Source organism: Lithobates pipiens, unplaced genomic scaffold (genome assembly GCF_037356315.1).
Source record: "Lithobates pipiens isolate NorthernLeopardFrog02 unplaced genomic scaffold, aLitPip1_a1.2 Scaffold_19, whole genome shotgun sequence".
Classification (NCBI taxonomy): Eukaryota; Metazoa; Chordata; class Amphibia; order Anura; family Ranidae; genus Lithobates; species Lithobates pipiens.
Genome location: NW_027507764.1, coordinates 244078510 through 244094455, shown reverse-complemented (window position 1 = coordinate 244094455; position 15946 = coordinate 244078510). Strand labels below are relative to the sequence as shown.

The following is a 15946-nucleotide window of genomic DNA, read 5'->3' as shown; positions in this document are numbered from 1 at the left end:
TATGGCGCATGCTCAGAAAGGATTTACACGGCCAAAGGTTGCATTGCAGTGTATTGGACGTCGTATTTCTAGTCCCGTCGTACGTGCTGTACACGTCATCGCGCAAGCTTTCAACGGACTGTCTGTTCATCGTGTGTGGTCAAGTCCGTTCATTCAAAAGTAGGACGGACTGTCTGATTGTCTGACGGACTTAGTTGGCCAGACAGTCCGCCCGTGTGTACGCGGCTTTAGAGTCTCTTAAAACGATCAAAACTTCCCACGGACACTATAGCTTCTGGAAGAGAGTTCCACATCTGTATCGCCCTGACAGTGAAAATCCCCCTGTGCAACCTAAGGTTAAACAGCTTGTCCAATCTCATTGAGTGGCCCTTTATCTTCTTAGACTCCCTGAGACTGAATAGTTTCCTACCTACGCTGGGATCACCATTGAGATATTTGTATATCGTTCTCATATCTCCTCTCAAGCATCTCTTGTCCAGGGAGAATAAATGTATTGCTGCTAGTTTTTCATTATTGAGGTCCTCCAGTCCTCTCATTAATTTTGTTTCCCTTGTTTGGACTCTCTCCAGTTCCAGCATATTCTTCCTGAGGATTGGTGACCAGAACTGGACAAAATACTCCAGATATGGCTGGACCAGAGTTTTATGAAGTGACAGGATTAATGTTTTATTTCTAAATAAATTCCCTTTTTAATGCATGCAAATAGTCTGCAAGCTTTGCAGGTAACTTCCGTTTATATTTTTAGCCCCCAAGTGCATTACTTTACAGTTTTCAATATTAAACCTCATTTGCCATGTAGTTGCCCACCCCATTAATTTGAGGTCTTCTTCTAAAATTTCTATATCCTATGATTTTATGACCCTGCATATTTTTATGTCAGTAAACACTGAGCTTGAGCTAGTTATACCAACCTCTATATTGTTAATAAATACATTAAACAGAATTGGACCCAGCACAGAGCCTTGGTGTACCCCACTTACCACTCCAGAACAGTCTGAGTACACTTTATTTATGACCACCCTTTGGATGCACCCCTGTAACCAGTTTTCTGTCCAAGAACCAACCCTATGGTCCATGCCTAGAGAACTTGGTTTGTAGATTAAGCATCTCTGGGGAACTGTATCAAATGCGTTTGCAAAAGCCAGATATACCCCATTTACAGGCCTACCTTTATGTAGATGGCTGCTCACTTCCTCTTCCCCATGCTACTACTGATGATACTGTTTTCATCAGCAAATTCTTGGATATAGTCCTTTATCACCCCCTCCAATCGTTTACATACTATTAATGTTAGACTGACAGGCCTGTAGTTTCAGGGAATATAGCCCTTTGTTGAATATTGGTGCCATGTGGGCTTTTTTCACCAATCAGCTGGAACCATTCATGTGAGTATGCTGTTGATAAAGATTAGAAATAACGGTTTGGCTATAACCTGACTGAGTTCTTTGAGGTCTCGCAGTTGTGATCCATCTGATCCTGGTGATTTATTTGTGTTGAGCTTTTCCAGTCTTTTCTGGATCCCAGCTTCTGTTAGCCATAAGAGTAATTCCTGTGTAAAAGGAGGAGAAGAAAGCATTTAGTACAGTTCCCTTCTTGTCATCGTTAACCAACTTCCCTTCATCATCCTTTATGGGGCCTATATGCTCCGAACTCGCTTTTTTACTGTTCAAGAATTTTTTAATATATATATTATTTGATTTTTTTTGCTGAATGTAATTATCCTGTGATCACTAGTTCCCAAGATGTCCCATAATTCCACATCTGCGACCAGATCTGAGTCATGTGTAATTAATTAATAGTTCTAGCAATGCATCCTTTCTAGTCTGGGAACCCACCAATGGGATCATGAAGTTCTCCTGTAAGACATTTAAGAAGTGATGGGCATTAAAAAAAAAAATCCTGCATGCTGCATCTTTGATGTGCTCTAGAGTTCAACTCTATATGAAGTGCATTTTCATGAAAGCACATCAAAGATACAGCAAACAAGAATTGTTTTTAATGCATTGCACCTAAAATGCTGAGGTGTGAACGGAGACCTTAAGAACAGGGCCCATTAGATTTAGTCATCCTTACGCTCTTTCAAGCTGGCAAATCGATCTTTCCCAAATTCTGTCATCGCATCTGAAAGGGCTGCTTTGCATAGTGCAAGACTAGTTCCACCCCAGGTCAAATCCTTTCTTTCCTCATCTGACCTGGAACATCATTTTGGCCTTCTAAACCCAGGACCCTGCATTCACTATAGCTGGTCTCCCACAGTACGCAGAATATGTAAATGTAATTATTTTAGTAAATATATACTGCTAAATACCTTTTCTCATCGGTGCAGAAGGTCATTGCCCGGAGGTGGATGCGGCCCGCACCCCCCGGCCTGGCGGAGTGGAAGGCGGAGGTCAATAATAATTTACCATATAAAAAGGTTGTGTATATTAACAGGGGATGCCCGGCCAAATATGACAAAATATGGGATCGTTGGTTACAAGACTCTGATACTTGTACGTAAGGCACTTTGAATCTATGTTGCCAGTTAGATGGTTTGCCCCTAACTGTGTGTTCTGGTTTGGGTCTGGCTGACCCACATGGTCGGGACCAGCTACCACTCCCTCCCTGGTTTTTGTTCCCTCTTACAAATGTTTGTTATTCATGACACCGGTTTTGAACCGGCTGTACTCTACTTACTGTACACCCTTCTGATACCAATGACACCTTGGCTGTATGTAATAATTTGTATGCACTTTTTCTTGTTTTAATAAACTTGGTTATGCAAAAATACCTTTTCTCATCAGCAGTATATAGCAGTCTTTTGACTTCTAGAAGTGTCTTTCCAAGCTTAAAGCTTGTAGGAATAGTTTTCCTTCTCCTCTGACTATCCTATAAGGCTGCATGACCCCTGATTCTCTGTACAGTGCTGCTTAACCCTGTGCTGATCACATGCACCCTCCCTCCAAAAAAAAAAAAAAAAAAACCTCTCTAGCAATACACATTAAACTGAGCATGTGCAGAGTGTCCCGGGGCTCTGTACAATCAGAAGATGGATTGGGGACTGTTGAAGGGGAGGATCAGAGAAGACAGGATTAAACAGCCTTTTTACACAATGCATAGGATTAACCCCTTAGGTTCCAATTTGTGTACAACAGGCATGCTTTTCTTTTTTTACTGTTGTGGGTTTAGTAAACCTTTAAGTATTATCAAGGGTCACATTATGGCTTTAGCCATTCATTGTTTAGAGACATATTGTCTTTCATTCCTTGGTAAAAGCTTTTGTACTGGGCCCTTCCACGACAGTGCACAAATTTAAAGTGTGACATGTTTGGTATCTATTTACTCGGTATAAAATCCTCTTTTATATTTTTACTCTACTTAATAGACAGAGATATAGGGTTATGCAGCCACCTTCAGGAGACTGGACACTGGTAACAAATCAGAGCTGTTGGGACAGCACGGCATAATTGCACCCATTCCAAGCATACTCTATTTTTTTCTGTTCTTAGCAGTTGGGTGCCTTCTCTCTTTCTAGAGGAAGCAACCATTTCTTTGCTTGTTTCTTTTATGAGGACTAGCTTTCCTCAAGCAAGCTTTTTTTGACAGCTGCAGAACTTAAAAGCATTCTGCTTTAACCTCCCTGGCGGTATGATTCAGTCTGGAATAAGGTGCTGAAAGCGGTACAATTATTTTGCATGGAAATCTGGCTTTTATTTTGTAGTCCTGTAATTCTTAGGAATAACGCTCTGAAATCTCTTCAAACCAGAGTCTAGCAGACATTCCGGGTATGATAAAGTTTATAATATAATAAAGAATAATAAAAATTATTCAATAATGTAATCAAATCCCCAAAAAACTGAAAAAGGGACATGTTTTGGTTGCTATGGACAATCTCCAAATTCCAGGCAGTAAAAAACAGTATTTATAATATAAAAGTGCATGCAGGGCATTGCACAGACCACTAGGGACAAAGGGGGTGTGTATTGTTTACTACAGCACTGTAATCTGTAAGATTACAGTGCTGTGTGTGTTTTTATTTTTTTGAATTTGCCGCCGTTCTCCGCTCCCGTGCGTCGTAACGTCGCAGGGAACGGAGCTCGCCGGCATTCGGCACTGTGAATCGAGCGCAGGACGGCTCGATCACACAGCGCGGCGGACATCGCTGGATCCAGGGGACAAGGTGAGTAACTCTCCCTGTGTCCTCCCCTGCATCGAGCGATGCGATCCCGAGTCTGGCTCGGGGTTACCGCTCTTGTAATTAAAATCCCAACCCGAGCCAGACTCGGGATTACTGCTAGGAAGGTTAATCAGCTTTAATCTTGAAAGTTGTAACCAAGACATAGGGATGATCTTTAGTTGACCCAGGTCTCTCTCCAGGCACCTGGACTACTGTTATAGCCACAAAGTGCATTAAAGGTCCAGGGCCAAGCTGCACCTTTCTGGTGGAAGACAGTCTTTGAAAACTCTTGCAGGAATATGCCCACGGGGGGAAAGGGTGAGTTTGTCTGCAGGGTCACTTTTGGGGCACTTCCAGACTACCATTGGTGGGTAACTGTGGGGCTTGTCTCCACTTCTTTTCTTTCTGGGAGATGACCCCACCCGATGTTTCCTAATAATACTGTAGGGAGTACTGACCAGAGCTTTGAGTCTGTTATGCAACTACAGGGAATCCTTCGATGGGACTGAGTCATGTTTTAATTTTTTTAGTTACTTCTATAGCGCTGTAAGTTTTCGCAGCACTTTACATAGTTAGGTTCAATAAAGACACCAGTCCATCCAGTTCAACCTGAGTTTCTACAATTATCCCTGTACATTGCACACTCACATCGGTCCCTACCCTCAAGGAGCCCACAATCCAAGGTCCCTATTCATATACTAGGGCCAATTTTTGGACAGAAGCCAATTAACCTACCTGCATGTCTTTGGAGTGTGGGAGGAAACCAGAGTACCCGGAGGAAACCCACGCAGGCACAGGGAGAACATGCAAACTCCAGACAGGTAGTGTCGTGGTTGGGATTCAAACCAGCGACCATTCTTACTGCTAGGTGAGAGTGCTAACCACTACACCACTGTGCCGCCCACTGTGCTTTACATATATACACACCAGCCACTTTGAGGTACACCTTGCTAATACCGGGTTGGATCCCCTTTTGCCTTCAGAACTGCCTCAATTCTCAGGCTCCAGGGGTGGCCGGTGAGCGCAACACTCCGTTGGTAAGTACAGCTCTCCCTGCCTCGATGGGGTTGAGCAGCCGGGCATTCCTTGGGAGTTCAATTCGGGGTCCCTCTCCTCCCTCTCTTCTCTCCCTGTCACTATCCCCCCCCCCCATGGGGGATGCTGCATGATGGGCTGCTGAGCGGTGTGTGTGCCTATAGCCAGGGGTTGCATATACTGATCGCCATAGCGCTGTTCTGCTGCCATTTTCACTGTCTTTTCCCTGCGTACAGTTTTGTCAGCCATGTTTGGTGTGCCTCAGTGGAAAGCATGGTCAGGAGCCATTTTGCTGTAGTTCAGCGGCCATTTTCCCTGTGCTCAGTGCTGGTCCCCGCTGTTCAGAATAGCGCGGTTTATCACTCAGGACACCTGGGAGCTGACACATGCACTTGTAGCTGAAACAGCGCAGAACTCGGTCAGGGTGGTGAGTCCTGCGATGGGGGCCCCTCAGTCTGCAGCAGTTAGGAGGGTGGGACTGTGCACCTGTCCTAAGTCCCCAAGGGTGGCAGACAGGGTGGGTCAGCATGGCTTCAGAAACTGGTGTTTCTTCCCCCAAACTCCCGGCAATTGCAACTGACTCGTCTGCAAACCGTGCCATGCCTTTGGACGCTTTGTCGGCGGTCCTTAAAACGTTCGTTGCCAGGGTGGAGGCAGTGTGCTGGCGCAAAGGTGGTAAAAATGGCCCCTGCCCCCCCCCCTCCTCCGGGGAGAGGCCTGGTGCAGACTCGGACCCTGCTGAGACTGGCGGCCCCTGCTCTGTTGCTTCAGATGACGCTGACCAGGACCGATCGGACAGTGAGGATGAGTCCCTGTCCGGGTCCGCACAAGAAAAGCACTAGTTGGAGCACTTATCACAGCTGTACATGATACCTTGAAAATTCAGGCTACAACAGGTCCTTCTGCTGATGTAGCGGCCCTTTTTGGGTCCCGTAAGCCAGCCCTAAGGTTTTTCCATATTTGACTTTTTTAGATAAGTTCATATACAAGGAATGGTGGCGACCTTTTCAGTCCCAAAAACATGGCGTGGCTCTGGATACGCTTCCTCTGCTATCCAGGGCTTCAGTGTCAGGAGGGTGCTGAGGCGCTTGATTTGGCTGAAATGCTGGTCTGAGGACCAGACATCTAAGAAAGCCTTAACGGATCTACCCTTCCTTGTTGAGCGGCTCTTTGGAGCCTCATTGGATGACATTTTTAAGAATGTCACAGGTGGGAAGAGTACTTTGCTCCCACAGGCCAGGAAGACTAAGGAGCCACGCTATAGGCAATGGCCTTCATTTTCCATTCAAAGGAGGACTTAGGCTAAACGCTCCCAGTCCGACAGTACAACTTCCGGGGGACAAAAGCATCCCTGGAACTGCAAGCCTAACAAGCCTGCGAGAAAAAGTGCATGAAGGTTTGCCCTCGCCTGTCACATGGGTGGGTGGTCGCCTTCGGGAGTTGCAGCCCAATCGGGCCTCTCAACTATACTACCAATGGGCCTGCAAACTGATTTCCTCTGGCTACAAGATAGAGTTCATCTCTTGGCCACCAAACTGATTCTTCCCCTCCAGCATACCCTTACTCCCGGCTTGCTGGGAGGCCCTATTGGGGCCAGCGTGGGACCTGCTAAGCTGCAGGGTGATTAGTACCTGTTCCGAGCTCGGAAAGGTTCCAGAGATTCTACTCCAATCTGTAGTCCCCAAAAAAGGAAGGGGTACGTCCAGTCTTGGACCTAAAAGCCTCAATTGCTTTGTTAAAATACAGAGGTTCTGAATGTAATCAGTTCACTCAGTAGACACTGCACTCCAGCAAGGGGACTTCCTGGCATCTTTGAACATACAGGATGCGTACCTGCACATACCCATTTTCCTCAGGCATCAGAGGGTTCTGCAATTTGCAGTTGGGGAAGCCCACTACCAGTTTGTGGCTGTCCCTTTTGGCTTGACTTCAGCACCCCCAAGCCTTTACCAAGATATTGGCTCCAATTTTGGCATTGTTGCGACAACACGGGATCGCATTCGTAAGTTACCCGAACGATCTCCTGAGAGCAGCTTCTACCTCAGAATTAAAGGAGGATTTGGTGATCACCATGCAAACCCTGCAGGAATTGGGTGGCTGTTGAACCTATAAAAAGCTGGTACTCATACTGACTCAGCGCTTGGAGTACCTAGGCTTACTGCTGGACTCCATGGAAGAGTTCTTCTCCCTTCAGACAAGCTGCAGACTCTCAGAGCCGCGATAAACTATTTATGAACTGCAGGGGTCGTCGCTGCGCTTCTGCATGTGAGTTCTGGGCCTCATGGTGGCCTCATTTAAGGCAGTACCATACGCCCAGTTTCACACCAGTCTTGCAGAAGGAGATATTGACAAAATGGGCAAATCTCCGTTATCCCTCGATCGGCAGATTCGGGTGAGCCAGTCAGTCAGACTCCCTGCTCTGGTGGCTGAGGTCCCTGGCACTTTGGTTCGGGAAGTCGTTCCTACCTCTACATTGGACTGTGATCACAACAGACGCCAGCCTGACTGGCTGGGGTGGAGTACTGGGAGTATAGTTGACCCAGGGCCTCTGGTCGGGGGAGGAATCCAAGTTACCGATCAATGTGCTTGAACTCCGAGCGATTAGGCTATGCCTCTCCACATGGAGGGTGAGACTATGAGGGCGTCCGATCAGGATCCAGTCAGACAACGCCATGGCGGTGGCATATGTTACCCGTCAAGGAGGAACAAGAAGATTGGCTGCAGCACGGGAGGTCGCTCACATCCTTCAGTGGACAGAGCGACATGTACCGCCCTTGTCGGCCATTTACATCCCTGGAGTAGAAAACTGGCAGGCAGACTATCTAAGTCACCAGATGCTGGACCCAGGAGAATGGGCATTGCATCCGGAGGTGTTCAGGCTACTGTGCCTGTGATGGAGCACACCATACATGCATCTTCTGGCCTCCCGTCTCAATCGGAAGGTGCCGAAATTTGTATCCAGAACAAGAGATTCTTGGGCAGATGCGTTGGTCACGCTGGTGGCTCCATGGGATCAGTACAGACTGATCTACGCCTTACCTCCACTAAAGATACTACCATGTCTGCTCCGCAGAGTTGAGGCCGAGGGGATTCCAGTAGCACTGATTGTCCCAATTGGCCTCGGCATTCCTGGCGACTACCGTTGCAAGTGGACCTTCTGTGGCAAGGTCTGATCCTCCATCTTGCTTTACCATTGCTGGTTTTAATGGCATGGCAGCCAGGTGCCAAGAAACCCGGGCCTGTTGGACTGATTTCAACTAGGTTGAGGGCATGGAAATCATCTTCTCGGAAGATATACCATCGTACCTGGAAGGCCTACATCTCCATGTGTGAGGAGAAAGGGTGGCATTCGCGCACCTATTCAGTTTCCAGGATCCTGCTGTTCATACAGCGAGAAGTAGACCAGAAATTGGTCTTAAGCACCATTGAGGGACAAATATCAGCTTGACTGTTTTTGTCCAACAACCCTGGGAGTCTCACTCTCTAGTGAGCACTTTTATTCAAAGGGTCCAGTATTTAGTTCCTCTGGTGCATTCACCTTTATCCTTGTGGGATCTGAACCTGGTGCTATCGGCGCTTCAAAAACCGCCATTGGAGAACATCAGGAAAATTCCTTTGTTGACTCTTTCTCGGAAAGTGGTCGTCCTAGTGGCCATTACTTAGGCCAGGAGGGTTTCAGAACTGGCAGCCTTGTCTTTCAAGTCGCCCTACCTGGTTATCCATAAGGATAAGATGGTATTGCGTCCGCAGACTTCTTTTCTACGGCATTTCACATTAATGAAGACATTGTGTTACAATCTCTGTGTCCTAAACCGACACATCCTAAAGAGGTTTCCCTTTATTCACTGGACGTGGTCAGGGCTCTAAGGATATATTTGTCAGCCACAGCTCCCTTTCGAAAGTCAGATTCTCTGTTTGTTTCGGTAGCTGGTCCGATAAAGAGGTATGGCGGTCTCATCGGCCACCATTTCCAGGTGGATCAGACAGATTGTGGTACAGGCCTACACCTTGAAGGGGCAGGTGCCCCCCTTTCCTGTCACGGCCCATTCCACCAGGGCAATTGGGGCCTCTGGCTTTCAGACATCGAGAGTTAAATGCTCTAGTGTGTAAGGCGGTGATTTGGTCATCCATTCACACTTTTTTACCAAATTCTACAAAGTGGATGTAAGCGCATCGTCTGATGCCTGCTTTGGCCGCAGTTTTGCAGGCGGCCATGTAATGTTACAATTCTGCACTCTACTCTACTTTTGAGTATAATGCACTGTTGCATTGTTGACCGCAAGTTCTGATGCTGCTAGATAAGGTGGTGACTCCCTTGTTAGGGAGAAGTTATGGTTGTGGGTGAAGTTTTTTTATGCTGTTCCCACCTCTCGTTATGACACTGCTTGGGGATGTCCCTATGGTTAAGATTAATGGAGCTGTGTCAGTCAGTGAACCAAAAAAATAGAAATAGAAAATAGACTAACACAGCACCCTCCCCTCCTATTGGTTTACGTTACACTGCTTGTTGACGTACTGAGCAGCAGGGGGCAGGCTGAGGGGATGTTACTGGAGGGACTGGCCACGGGGCAGAACTGTAAAGTTCTATTTTTTTCACATGTATAACATGTTCTGCCTAGTCCTCTCCTGAAGGTGGTGTAACAACCCTGTGGTCAAGATTAATGGAGCTGTGTCAGTCAGTGAACTTCTGAGAAAAGGATTTTATGGTGAGTACAAAAATCCTATTTTCTAAAGGAAAAAGGTAATTTAAAACTGCTCGAGGGGTCTCAGCAATATAGATAAAAAATCATTGAAAATAAACGGAATGGGTTCCCCCCACCAGTCCATTAACAGACCCTCTGGGTCTGGTATGGATTTTAAGGGAAACCCTGTGCCAAAATTAAGAAAAAGCCGTAGAGGACCCCCAAAATCGGGGGAGAGTACCTTTCAGCCTCAGATTAACAACGTTTCTACTTCAGAGTCTAAGAAGAGCTCCTTTAGTTAATTTGAAGTCTTTAGGACAAAATCCAAGCATGGAAACCCACTCTGCCACAAAGCCTAGACTCCTAAAGCTTCCAAGCAAGGGTATAAGTCTGTCTTACAAGAAGGGGATACCCTCACTTCTCATTGTGGGTAAAAGGTTGCTGACAAATGCAGCCCTTTGGTCCTAGGATGTTTTGGATGCCCAAGTTCAATCTGTTGTATATGGGGGGTTGCAGAGTTTTAATTTCTGTGCCCACACTGCTTTGTGATCTTTCATAATCCCTGCACTTTCAAACCTTCATGCTACCGTGGTGCAGCTATTGAGTCTGGAAGTAATATCCCTGGACTTGTAAAGGTTTCAGAATTTCCACTCAAATATATTCACCATGCCAGAGCGAGCATATGTCTCATTCTGAATTTGAAGTTTCTCAGTACAGTAGTAATGGAAAAATTTCATATGGAATCTGCGAGATCAGTCATTGCTTCCCTTACACCAGGGGGATTTTCCGGCCTTTATAGAAATCAAGGATGCCTACCTACATTTCCCTATATTTATGTGCTGTATTTCAGTGCTTTCTGTGTTTTGCTGTGGACAGGCAACACTACTAGTTTATGTCCCTTCTTTTTGGGCTGTCCATTGTATCTCAGATACTGGCTCCTCTGCTTTGCTCGTGGTGAATTCCCGTGGTGAGATACCTGGACTACCCCTTTCTGTGGGTATAGTTGGCACAGGCCATGTTAGCCAATGTTCGGCAGACCCTTTAAACCCTGCAGAAGTTTGGGTGGATATTGAACCTTCAGAAATCAGATCTGGAACAGATTCATTGCTCATAGTACTTCTCCTCTGGTATTCAGCCCAGATCACCAAGGAGAAGGCTCTGACTCTAGGAATTGACCCACCCTGTGCTTTGATGGTCCTGGGCCTGATGGTGGGCTTTTTTGGGGCAGCCCCCTTTGCCCAGTAATACTGACGTCCATTGCATCTCAATTTTCTGGCTGCAAGGGTCAAAAAGGCACATTCTGGGGAATTTCGCATTTGCCTGAAACTGAAGACCACATAAGATATGATCGATGGATCCAGTCCTGGAATTTGGAAAATTTTATGAGCTCAGTTTTAAATGCTTGAGTTTGGGAAGTAGTTTGTCATCCATACTGATAGGTCCATTAGCAGGTTAGTATTAAACAAGGTGACTGAAAATGTGAGCTAAGCAGTAGAGAGATTTAATCGGATGGTAACAGCATAAAAAAAATATTCAAAGCCATGTGAGGTCATCAGTTGACCAAGCAAGAGGTATACAGTGGAGAATAGAAGGGCTCTTAGAGCAGAGCATTTTGGACTCCACAGGAAGAGGAGGTGACACTGAAGGTGCACTTGGATAAATAGGAGGAGAACCTAGAAAAGCAGTCTTGGAGGTAGAGAGTGGAGATTTTGAGGCGTGAGTGGTAAACTGTGTGGGCAGCAGAATAATGGTGGCCATTGGGCAGCACTGACTTCACATTAGCAATGCACAGGTATATATAAATATTTTTTGGTTTGTACAATATTTTTATTGAAATTTTATAAATATAAAAAGAATACAAATGCTACATTCTCACGCAGGGCATACCAACAGTGGGCTCAAAACAGAGTGAAAAAGTACCCATGTGAAAAAAGCACCCATGTGAAATGTGTTTTAAAGGATATACTGTCGGTCAACAGTAACCCTCCGACCAAGGCCACTGGTCAGCACAGGGTGCCTGGGCCTTAGGACACACAGGCTTTAGTGTCGAGCATTCCACAAAAGTTTATGAAAACTAATCTTAGGCTGGTGATTTAGTCAAGATGGAGAAAAAGAGGAGTGGTAAATAAAAAGAGGGGCAGAAGAGAAAGATGAAAGGGAAGACAATGGAAGAAAAGGAGACAGAGGCAGAAGGAGAAAGTTCTCCCAGGCTGGGAGATGATTAGGGTCAATTAAACAGGCCCAGACTGGGTCGGCTGTAGAGTAGGGAGAGCGTAAGACCAATCCAGGGTCCACACCTTGAGAGTCTTCAGAATGCTCCTCATCACCGCAAACGAAACAGCTGTTTTTTTCCAGGCCCTGGCTATAGCGCATTTAACAGCTATAAATAGATGACCTTTATGGAACAAAAAAATAAAAAATACATGGCCAGCTTCTGTTGGTGGGAGAAGAGGCCTTGGATGGAGAAGTGCTAATTTAGTGTCTTTGTGAATAGACACATGGATGAGGGTGAACAGTCCAAAGACCCTTGACCAAAATCCCACTAGACACGAGCAGAACCACAAGATATGAAGTTCGTCTTCCCGTTGGCTGCATCCCCAGAAACATCTGTCATTGTAGAATGAGTTTGATTTGGTGACGCGGGCTGGGATCCAAGAGAAGCACCTTATAGTTTGCCTCCAGAGTGGTCATATTAAAGGAGCACTTTGCAATACTGGACCTGGCTTTACTTCAATCTGCCAAGTCAGTAGGGGATAGGTCTTGCTCCCATTTAGATACATACATAGGACAGCAAGGATGGGGTATTTCTAGAACTGAGGGAGGATTATATAAAGGAAATGGTGCCAGGAGCTCCTGGGGAATGAAGTAGGATTCTTTTCTAGAGCAGGTGAAGGTAAAATGCGGGGACTCTAACTGGCAAGACCAATCCAGGATAGGGTGGCAAATCTCTAGGATGCCGTAAGAGCTGTGATGGAATCTAACAGAGGCTAGAAGTTGGTGAAAAAAATGGAGGAATAGGAAGGAATCAGCTTAATGCCATTGCCTAGGCAATCCAGTGAGGAGCCAGCCCAATGATGGCAAAGTGGATTGGGTTTGCTTGTTTTAAAAAAATCTTTGGGTGTTGTTGTTGGGGGGGGGGGGGGGGTACTGTTAGCTGAAGTTTCTCTTTATAGTGTATGTAAGGTCTAAACTTATTAGGGAGATTTCCTCTCAACTCCAGTTTTATTTTTGAGACATTCTGGACAGAAAGTGAAGGTAAATCTTCCTAACAGGACACAGATGGCAAAAAATAATCAAATACACCTTTTCACTGCCTGTACGCCGTACTGACCTAAAAAATGGCTGCAGAGCAGGTGGCAAAGTGCATACGGACCTCGTTTCCCCCTCTCCTATAAGCTTCAATGACCATAAGCTTATATCAGAATTGTTCAGCAGACGCTGCTGAACAATTCTATCACTCTGATCAGCAAATTACAACCCGCTGATCAGTTATTAACCCCTAATATGCCCCCCCGCCCATGCCGCTGCTTCCCTGCCCCCTGCTTCTCCACCCTCTGCCGCTCCTTTCCAACTAAAACTGCCCCCACACTCTCCTATCCCCTTCACCCCACTTCTTGCCCCCATCACTGATTCCCCCACCCCCCGACCCAGTCCAATCCCCCTTTAACCGGACCCCTGCAGCCACCATCATTAGCCGGAATCCCTCCTCTGCCGCTCCTGCCGACTTCAGGTGCTGCATGGGGCTTAAGGGGGACCCCCGCCAGTTGGTTAGCCACACCTCCAATGCATCCCTGTTTCCCTCCCTCCACTTCTCCATCTCTATCATGGGGGGGGGGGGGGAGCTGTGCAGGTGAAGTTAGGGCTTGTTAAGCATGTGTTTACCAACCCCCCCCCCGTACAATGGATATAGGCAGTGACTGCTGCTATATATAAACTGACAGCTGATCATTGTAAGTGCGAGTGTTAAAGTATATCAGACTGTCATTTTATGAATAAATGGAATCTCTATACAGATTCTTCAGTCATTCATGTAAAGTGCTACAGAGAAAGGCACTAACTTCAGTCCTTTTCTCTGTCTCAAAAAGAGAGATACGTGGGTCTGTTTAGACATCTGATATCTCACCAAAGAATAATAATTTGCTATTGTCTCAAGTGTGTGGGTAAAGGGTGCAGTGCTCTGTGCCCCAATCCCAACCTTTTTCAAGCCAATCAGAGCCTCAGGCTAATGGACCAGATGCTCCTGGTAAAGACACCTTTCACATGGTGCGAACTCTGCCAAGCAAAGCCGCCTGCTCAGCGGCGGATTTGTCTGTGATCCCCGCTGAGCAGGTGAATGACAGGTCCGATTCAGCTCTGCTGCTGCAGAATGGATGCGGACAGAGCTTGCTATTCTCTATGAGGCGGTCGGATGGAAACGGACCACCTGTCCATTTCCATCCAATCTGATCTGCTAGATGAATGGGGAATGGAATCACCATCCCTCTGTTTTTAGCAAACTGGACTGGATCAGATGCAGGCGGGTGCAAAGGGGCACGTGTCCATTTACATCAGCCTTAATAGAGAACAGTGGGTGGTCTTATTGGGCTTGCCTACAAACATCCATGTAGGTCCGCATGCATGTCCCTGATCTCACACTGTCTGCGTTTGGGGCCATGTACCTACACCCACACGGATGTCCGACTGGGAATAACAGCTATGCCTGTGCAGCTGTTGCATCCCAATTGACATAAATGGGACTGCCAGTAGGGGGGATACATGGAACACCTGTGAATCCCTGTGCAGGTAAAAACATGGCCCTCTAAGGGTATACACTTTAGTATGCCACATGTGAACGGTGCTTCAGTAGAAATTTAACAGGAAGGTTGTGTTTATGTGCACTATTAATGATTTTAGTGTATTTATAGCGAAAAAATATTGTTTTGATAAACAGTTACGCAAATATTGCGCTGCTTTAAAAATCAGTAGCACCTTCTTTCTATTCTACTGGTCATGTGCTTTCAGAAAATGTATTGTTTGGGGGGGACTTTTACAAATTTTGAAAGCTGTAAGGGAAAAATGAAAACCTTCAGATTGTTGGAGAAATTTGGATATTTACATTTTTGCGTACGTTTGATTTGTAAAAATTACAAATATTTGTTATTTACTTAATACAGGTTAAGCTTTTATATTTAGTATGAATTTTGTAAAATTTGCTGTCTATTTAGCTGCTAATCATGATTTTAGTGGATTTTTAGCAAAAATTGTTTGATAAACATTTGCGCAAATATCGTTGGACCTAAGAAATCAGTAGCACCTTTATTTTATTGGTCATGTGCAAGAAAATATATGATTTGGGGGGGGGGTCTTTTCCAAACTTTGAAAGCTTTTTTTTTTTGTACCCATTGATAAACTTGGGTCAGAATTTTACATATGATTACTGATGGCGACTATAGCCAATATAAGAATTTATTATTCTTTAAGGTACTTGTATAGCACTGTCAATTTACACAGTGCTTTTCCATATACATTGTACATAAACTTTGAAAGCTATAAGTGAAAAATAAAAAAAACAAAGGAAAAATTGCAAAAATGGTCTGGACACCTGAATGTTAGGATAGAGCACAGGGCCTGGCAGCGAAAAAGTTAAGTATCGTACAAGATGTTCAAACCCTTTTTACTCCAATGCAGTTACACCTTAAACTATAAGTGCCCTATATACTGTATGACTTCAGAGTTGCTGCAATCGCTTAGTGTCATTCTTAACACCAATATACATCTGTATATGTGAAAAACCGTGCCACACCACTCCTTTACAATAATGCTGAAAATAATGGAAAACATATTTCTGGGTATCTTTGATAATTACATCACTTTATACTGTGCATTTAAATCAAAATCAAAATGTAAAATGCGTCTGTTATTCCACTCTACTGTGCAGTTAAACACTGTACGTGTTTCTTTCTTCCACTATGATTTGTGCTCAAATGTCAGATGTGCTCTTATCTTCTCTTTTTAATCTTTGTTTTGCAACAGGTCAAATCATGCTCGTTTTCCCCTTAAGGGATCCTCCAAATCCAAAAGGTGCCTATTCTCA

At 45.3% G+C, this 15946-nt stretch overlaps 1 protein-coding gene across 5 annotated transcripts in view; it reads left to right on the top strand.

The window, feature by feature from the left end:
- TRIO (trio Rho guanine nucleotide exchange factor) overlaps positions 1-15946 on the top strand; it is a 751422-nt gene that overhangs the window by 458758 nt on the left and 276718 nt on the right. The window lies entirely within an intron of this gene.